The sequence below is a fragment of the Pinus tabuliformis genome, chromosome 1_1 (assembly GCF_031772625.1).
Source record: "Pinus tabuliformis cultivar Carrire ecotype Pingquan chromosome 1_1, CPIR1, whole genome shotgun sequence".
Lineage (NCBI taxonomy): Eukaryota > Viridiplantae > Streptophyta > Pinopsida > Pinales > Pinaceae > Pinus > Pinus tabuliformis.
The window spans coordinates 7,141,084-7,149,822 of NC_142297.1; the positions used below are offsets into that span (position 1 = coordinate 7,141,084).

The following is an 8,739-nucleotide window of genomic DNA, read 5'->3' on the forward strand; positions in this document are numbered from 1 at the left end:
AGGGCGATTGAACCAAAATAGTTTATTTGTTGGCTGCACAGTTGGGTTTCCTTTAACTACAACATACCTCCCTTGAATTTCTAAGGCCCACTCTGTTATTATAACTTGTAGCTTTGTTCCAACCAACAAAATTATGGAGATAAAATGACATAAAACCCAAAGAATTCAATCTTAAAAATTGTCATGATTATTATCTCCTATTATCAATAATTCAGTGTCATATGAGTCCAACATTTTTGTCCACTTACAACTAAGGGAACTAAAGAGAGCCAAAAGAATGAAAACCACCCTGCTCACAGAAATAAATCCAACCAAAAGGAGGATGTTAGCTTAAACAGCAGCAGAAACTCCTTTTAAGAATATGCAAATTGAAGTCAATGGAAGCAGATAGAGTGTTGAAGACTTACCATACACATTGAGATATAGAAAAAGCCCACAATGGAGGATTGTAAATAACCCTTTTTAACCCTTCTTAGTTCCTCTTTTAATGTTTCCCTTATTCATCTTACTAACGAGGACAACATTATGTTCCTCCTCAATACCTACAATAGTATTCAGTATTGTCTCCTTCTAGTGGAAGTCATTCCATAGCCCGCTATAAATGAGAAGTTTTTTTGGCAAGATGTCATAGCCAATAAGTTTCCAAAAACAACAAGACCTATTTAATGCAATGGGCTTTGGGTACTAGGTCTTTACCCTCCACCTACTGATTTTCATCTTCAATGATTCTTTATATGTCACAATGCTTCTCGAATTTATGCCTTAAGGCGTTTCCTTTGCAACATCTAGTGCAAATGATAGTAAATATATTTACCCAATAAACATATTTATTTTGAAATAGGGCTTTCAGAATTTTAATTTAATTATCAATAATTATTAAGTGGATGGGAGAGTTTTAACCTTCACAAAATTTTCTAGAATATTTTTAGTTGTACACACAATCAAAAGTTAAAATTTTTCTTCAAATTGTTATGCCATTTTTCTTTTTTAATTAAATTGATTAATTAAAACAAAATGTCATATGAATTGACTTATGGTTTTTTGGGCATGTGGTATTGATAAATCATGGTATTGGCCAGTGGTATTGTAAGAAAGGTTATTTTATAGTGGTGCCGGTGCATTAAACCTACGGTTGAATGTTTACTAAAGGAGTTAGTTTCCCAAGTTAAGATTTAATTATTTAATGTATTTTCCTATGGTTTTAAGAGAAATGTGTGAGAATGAGAATATTTGTAAATAGAATAAGAATGGAGAGTATTTTGGAAGCCTTGAGAGAATTGTGGGTTAGTTGGATATTATCTAGGGATAAGGGATTAAGTGAGAGATTTATGGATCATGAAAGATATTGCGGGAGTTAGTTTAGGATCTAGAACCTTCTTTGGGTTCATATCCACCTGTATAAATCTAGGTGAGCCCATGAGGCATGTAAGTGTGTGTAAGTGAGTTAGAGAGAAGAATTTGAGAACAATGGTTCCCCTGTTTTATTTAGGAATGAATTGTTTGTGAGTTTTTATGTGCATTTGATATTGTGTGAATTATAGTTTAATTTTTATGGTGTGTTAAGAATTAAGTGCAGACCCTATGGTTTGTGTGTCATATAGATCAAGCATATCCATAATAAAGTGGAAACTAAATCTCCAAGGTTATATATATATAGCCATATATTTTTGTGATATTATAAAAAGTTATGAACTCCACTATATATATATATATATATATATATATATATATATATATATATCAGCGCTTTACTTTAAAATATTAATATTTGAAACGTTAAATAAGATATACATTCATTTTAGAAAAAAAATATAACCTTCACAAAAAGTATTTGAAATACATTTATAATTAAATTTAAAATTAGTTATTTATTACTAAATTATAATTAAAAAAAACATTTACATGAGAATAATAGAGCAATCGAGCTGTCCGATTTCTTCTTTTTATTCCCGATCCATGCTGTGTCTCGAATCCTTTTATCAGGGCTTTTCTATCCAATAAAGGAAACGGAGTCTGCTTTTCAGAACCCGCAGCTATCGCTTGCTCTATATAGATATTAAGAGGGTCGAGCCCTTGAAATAATCTAGTGGTTGCGGGCGGGAGCAAGCTCAAATTCACTTGCCTACTGGTTGGGTTTATGAGTCACACAAAAGAAGGGAAAGTTGGGTGGGCGAATCTGGATTATTAGCACTTAGAATCGATGATTTCGCCACCGGCAAGTCAAGTGGAGAAGGGAGAAGGCCAATCTTCATACATATCCCCCTCCGTATCCAAACGAGCGGAGTGAGAAGAAACAGACTAACTATAATGGAGCCAAAATAGAAAATTATTTCCTAAAATTTAAATAAAACATAAAAAAAAAATTGCAAAATATAGATATAAGAGTTAAAATAATGAGAATATATATATATATATATATATGAAAATTAAAAAAAATTATATATACAAAATTGACAATAATTTATAGAACATTTTATACGACAACTTTATAAAATAATAATTAATCAGATGTTAAAATGAATTCATGTTGCCAATAATAACCAAATGTGGTGAGGGTGAGACACACATAATTAGATGTTAAAATCAATTCATGTTGCCAACAAGAACCAACAAGGTGAGGTACAATATGTATGATGGACTTTTACCGAGGTGTAAATAAATGTTTACATATATCTTGTGGATTTTTACTGAGGCGTAAGTAAATGTTTACCCTCCTCAACACTCTCCCAACGGATAGAGTGAGGACCACAACATCATTATATTAGCGGATAGAGTGAGGACCACAACATCATTAACTTAGCGGAGGGCCACAACATCATTATATATATTAAATGTATATATGTTTAATTTATATATTAATTCTTTTTATAATTAATAGTAATAATTTAAACTTAACTTATAATTTAGTTAACTTGTATGTTTATTTTGTTTTCTTTCTACTTTTTTAACAATGTGAAATGTATTATGGAATAAGTGTTTAGATGATTTTAAGCATTTACCAATTATTTAATTTATATAGTTGAATTGGTTCATTGTAATCATAAGATTGATTATCACAACATTTGAACAATAACTACAAAGGTATTGTTTAAAATAATTAGTTAACAAGATTGGTGTCCTTAAAATTAAATGAAACGAAGTATATTTCAATAAATCTATCTTCTTGCGATATATATAAATAATAACAATAGTATCTTTGAGTGAGAGAATTTTTGTATTCAATTATCTTATATAAAAAGCCTACACAATTTTTATTTATAATATAGTTAACAACATATCTTATAAACAATTTCTCTAGAATTGTCATTAGCTCTTAATTATTGTTTAAATTTGTCATTAACTCTTAATTATTGCTTAAATAATCAATTTTTACTAGTTATGATATATATATATTTAAAATATATTTATCAATAAATTATATAATTTTAAATTATATAATTTTATATATATATATATATATATATATATATATAATCAATTATTTTTTATTTTTATAGATTAATAATATTATATTTTTTTTAATGATTTGATTTTTTTAATAATAAATTATAGAAAGGAAAATACTAGAAAATATACAACTTATTATTATTATAATATCACAATTTTAAATTATATAAATAAATTTAAACATAAAATTAAACTATATTTAATTTCATAATTATATTTAAAAAGTCCACCCTGTCAAAATCCTTAAAAAATACAGCGAATTAGATATAATTTATTTGAATCCTAAATAGCTACGCAGATCTAGGTCCTTGCCGTGAAAAAGAGAAAAAGAAATTGGGTCTCCGTAGAAATCCGGATCTAATTTCCCTATTGTTCAGCGCTCTAACCTCAGATCTTCGGTCAGGTGCCACCCCCTCGTTCAGCGCTCTGACCTGATGCTTCTCTTCTATTCGAGATCTTTTTTGCCTGATCGGATGCTTCTCTTCTATTTGAGGTGCAACCCTGGTTTCATCGAGACATTATGTATTTAAATTTTAAATAACCACATATATTTTGTAGATAAAATTACATTAACACCATTAATAATATCCAATTTAGTGATAGTATTAACATTTGTACTTTAGATAACCATCTTTTCCATTTTAATGAGTTAGAATGATTTATTATTTTATAATAATTATAAAATTTATATTTACTTATTATTTTGTTTTGTTAAATAATGTGAGCGGTAAGATGATTGGATATTTAAGCCATCAAAATCACTAGTAAATTTTTCTGGTCTAAGTCATATTAGCCATAATTTCAAACTAGTGACTTTTACACCATAAAATGAGTTAGTTTCAAATTTGTGACTTTTCTTAACAAAACACATTGTCACTATCTACTCTACAGAAGATAAACAAAAATTCATATGTATTTTATTAAAATTATTTTTAAATTTTGTATTGCTATAATACTTTTAATTCTCAAATATAAATAATATATTTAAATTTAAAAACTTTCTCATTAATAAATGGAAACTTTAAATAATATATTTAAATTTAAATTTAAAAACTTTCTTATTAATAAATGGAAACTTTAAATAATATATTTAAATTTAAAACTTTCTTATTAATAAATGGAAACTTTAAATAATATATTTAAATTTAATCACCGTATGAGTTATTAATGTCTACGGCTAGATAATATACTTACTAATATACAACTTAATATTGGTTGCCTTATTCCCATAAAAGTTCTAAAAGTTAAGAATAATACTTCGTAACTATTGTGATTGACATATCTATCTATTTACAGGTTCTGAAAAATGTTAAAGAAAAGTCTGTTTTCAGGGTACAAACCAAATATTGATATCTGTCCTCCCAGTTATTCTCGAAAATAGGGCACGTCTCACGTTTGCCACGGAGTATGAAACCAAAATACATATCAAGATACATCATTCGACTGTAATTCTAGACTAAACGTTTAAACGTTTATTTCTATTCTAGACTACCGGGGCTATATTGTTAATCCAATCCACTGTACATTTTGTAATTCCCTACAGTATATATGTAGTTCCATTGACTTTGAGCGTTTATATTTCTATCCCTGCATACACCGCAAAGAATGAAAAAAGTCGCTAAATAATTAAAGCACTTACAGTCCATTATAATTTCAATTCCGGATAAAGATACAATTTCGGCTCTATCAGCAAAATAAATTTGAATTTGATAGTCGATAACCCTAGCATTCCATTCCAGGAAAGAAATGGAATCTCTTCGAATTTCATAAAATCTACACGGTTTAGATTTCTATCCCTGCATACACTGCAAAGAATGAGCGTTTAGATTTCTATCCCTGCATACACTGCAAAGAATGAAAAAATTCGCTAAATAATTAAAGCACTTACAGTCCATTATAATTTCAATTCCGGATAAAGATACAATTTCGGCTCTATCATCAAAATAAATTTGAATTTGATAGTCGATAACCCTAGCATTCCATTCCAGGAAAGAAATGGAATCTCTTCGAATTTCATAAAATCTACACGGTTTAGATTTCTATCCCTGCATACACTGCAAAGAATGAGCGTTTATATTTCTATCCCTGCATACACGGCAAAGAATGAAAAAAGTCGCTAAACAATTAAAGCACTTACAGTCCATTATAATTTCAATTCCGGATAAAGATACAATTTCGGCTCTATCATCAAAATAAGTTTGAATTTGATAGTCGATAACCCTAGCATTCCATTCCAGGAAAGAAATGGAATCTCTTCGAATTTCATAAAATCTACACGGTTTAGATTTCTATCCCTGCATACACTGCAAAGAACGAGCGTTTATATTTCTATCCCTGCATACACTGCAAAGAATGAAAAAACTCGCTAAATAATTAAAGCACTTACAGTCCATTATAATTTCAATTCCGGATAAAGGTACAATTTAGGCTCTATCATCAAAATAGATTTGAATTTGATAGTCGATAACCCTAACATTCCATTCCAGGAAAGAAATGGAATCTCTTCGAATTTCATAAAATCTACACGATTTAGATATCTATCCCAGCGTGAAAGAATGAAAGAAGTCGCTGAATATTTAAAGTACTTGCAGTTCATCATAATTTGAATTCCAGATAAAGATACAGTTCCAGCAAATATCATCCTCGTCGTTAAAATAAATATGAGTTTGATACACGATAACCCTAGCATTCCATTCCAGGAAAGAAATGAAATCTTTCCGAATTTGATAAAATCTATAAAGTGAAATTCTGCTGCATTATCAAATAAACAAGATCTACTCAAGAAAAGGATCTTGATTAGAATAATGACAAGTTACAGCGACCCTGAGCCACATCTTTTCCATTTAGCTTCTTTTGCCGGAAGAAAAATGGCCATACACTTCTGTGTACAAAATAAAATTAAATGAAGTCTTTGGATGTATCAAAAGAAACCTCGAAATGAGAACTGATTTTTGTGTTAATGAAAGTTGTGTGCCTAATATTTAAGTAAAAAATGCTTTCAATAAACACTTCCAAATTGTCTTAACCATAACTTAATCAATATAAAATTACAACAGACGACATGCACTCAATATATTCCCAACTCCAAGCTCTATTAAAAGAAACATGAATTCATAAATGTGCAAAATGTTCTTCAGATCCACTTTCAACGAAAATGGCCCTGTGAAAGGATAAAATTAGATTAACTAATTTCAATATGAAAGTGAAAAAGGCATCAGTAAAATAGCCTAAAATGAAAAATTAGTTGCATGCACGTTTTCTGTACCAGTTACCTGTTGAAGACAATGCTATCAATAAACATTCCTCACATTCTTTCTCCAAGCTGGTTTGTAAAGGTTCCTGAACTTTCAATTCTATTCGAGGCAGATAATTTCATAAATCTATTCTATTTGTTTGAAGAGGCAGATAATTTCATAAATTTGTAAACCTAGCCACTCATCAAAAAAAACTTAAGAAATATTCATCCAGAAATAAATTGTTCCATCGGAAAGCAAAAGCAAATCATAGGAAATACACTTCAAGAAAGAAGTAGCTAAACCGACAACACTAAAAATTCATTTGCAACTAAAATTTACATACCTGAAACTAAATGAAACGGATATCCACAACCAATCTTCTTGCGAGCTGCAAACTAATTATTGACGCCACCATTTCCCTTCTTCATCAGCAACGATTACTAACAGATAAGAACATATACATAACAGAGACAACAACGCAAGAACTCACAAGCACAGCATACATTAACTTCCACACACAAGCAAGCAAACCAAACTCAAACACATAAATCACCACGCAAACCAAACTGAAACACATAAATCACGCAAAGAATCCGACAAGCTACATTAAAGAAGAGAAGAGAATGATACGGCCTGCGCAGGCAAAGAAACATAACATAATGTAAAGCCACAGCCTAGCTTTTTAACAACGTCCAAATGCAGAAAAAGCGCGTAAAAGTTTGTCTGATCGTCGGATTCAAATTTTTGAACCAACTACTCCCGATTTTTGTGCAACGGAGATTATAATGACACGTTATTATTTGTTATTTTATGTCGGAAAGAAAGTTAGAAAATATTCTACCATATGGGACCACTATCCACCACTCTCGATCCAGTCCAACGGAGATTATAATGACACGTATTGTTTGTTATTTTATGTCCGAAAGAAAGTTAGAAAATATTCTACCATATGGGACCACTATCCACCACTCTCGATCCAGTCCAACGGAGATTATAATGACACGTATTGTTTGTTATTTTATGTCGGAAAGAAAGTTAGAAAATATTCTACCATATGGGACCACTATCCACCACTCTCGATCCAGTCCAACGGAGATTATAATGACACGTATTGTTTGTTATTTTATGTCGGAAAGAAAGTTAGAAAATATTCTACCATATGGGACCACTATCCACCACTCTCGATCCAGTCCAACGGAGATTATAATGACACGTATTGTTTGTTATTTTATGTCGGAAAGAAAGTTAGAAAATATTCTACCATATGGGACCACTATCCACCACTCTCGATCCAGTCCAACGGAGATTATAATGACACGTATTGTTTGTTATTTTATGTCCGAAAGAAAGTTAGAAAATATTCTACCATATTGGACCACTAGCTACCGCAAAGAGGATTGAGGGTTGAAGCACCTCACATGCTTCAGGTATCTCTCCTGGAAGGTCTTTCCTACGGAAGTTATTGCGGAAAAAGTCATTTACTGCAACCAACAACTTGCTCTATGTATGGATTAGGAAAGAGTTGAGTTAAATGATGTTTTTAACAATAAATAATTTTTAAAAATGGATAATGATTATAATATATGGCACGGTGGAAAGTGATTAGATGAAAATGTTACTAAGGGTGAATTGTGAAGGATAATAAAAAATATTTTAAGGATGGATTCAAATATTATTATAATAAATATTTTTTTCTTTTATTATGAAAACATTTTTCTCTCATAACAACATGAACATGAACGTTTTTTTTCTATTATAAAAGCATTTTTCTCCCTATCACAACATGAACATGATGTTGTCATAAAAGTTTTAGGAGACATTATTATTATAATTAGATTGATCATTGAAAATGAGTAATGATTATTGTATGATAATGGAATTTTAAATTGAAACTGAATTTTTTTTTAATAATAAAATAAAAGTTACGAATTTTTTTAAACAAAAGAAATAATTTTTATTATTATATTTTCTATTTATTTCTTTACATATTTAATCCAATGCCAAGTAGATATTTCTTGGATGCAGAATTAAATACTCACTCTACATATTTTCATAT

General features: G+C 29.8%; 1 long non-coding RNA gene across 1 annotated transcript; it reads right to left on the reverse strand.

Annotated features, from left to right (window-relative positions):
* Nucleotides 1–5,070: 5,070 nt before the first annotated feature.
* Nucleotides 5,071–7,366, reverse strand: LOC149211338 (uncharacterized). Its single transcript, XR_016250164.1, has 4 exons — nt 7,027–7,366; nt 5,585–5,750; nt 5,336–5,501; nt 5,071–5,252 (listed from the first exon to the last, which is right to left on the reverse strand). It is a non-coding gene; the product is annotated as an uncharacterized LOC149211338 (long non-coding RNA).
* Between the last annotated feature and the right edge of the window lie 1,373 nt (nt 7,367–8,739).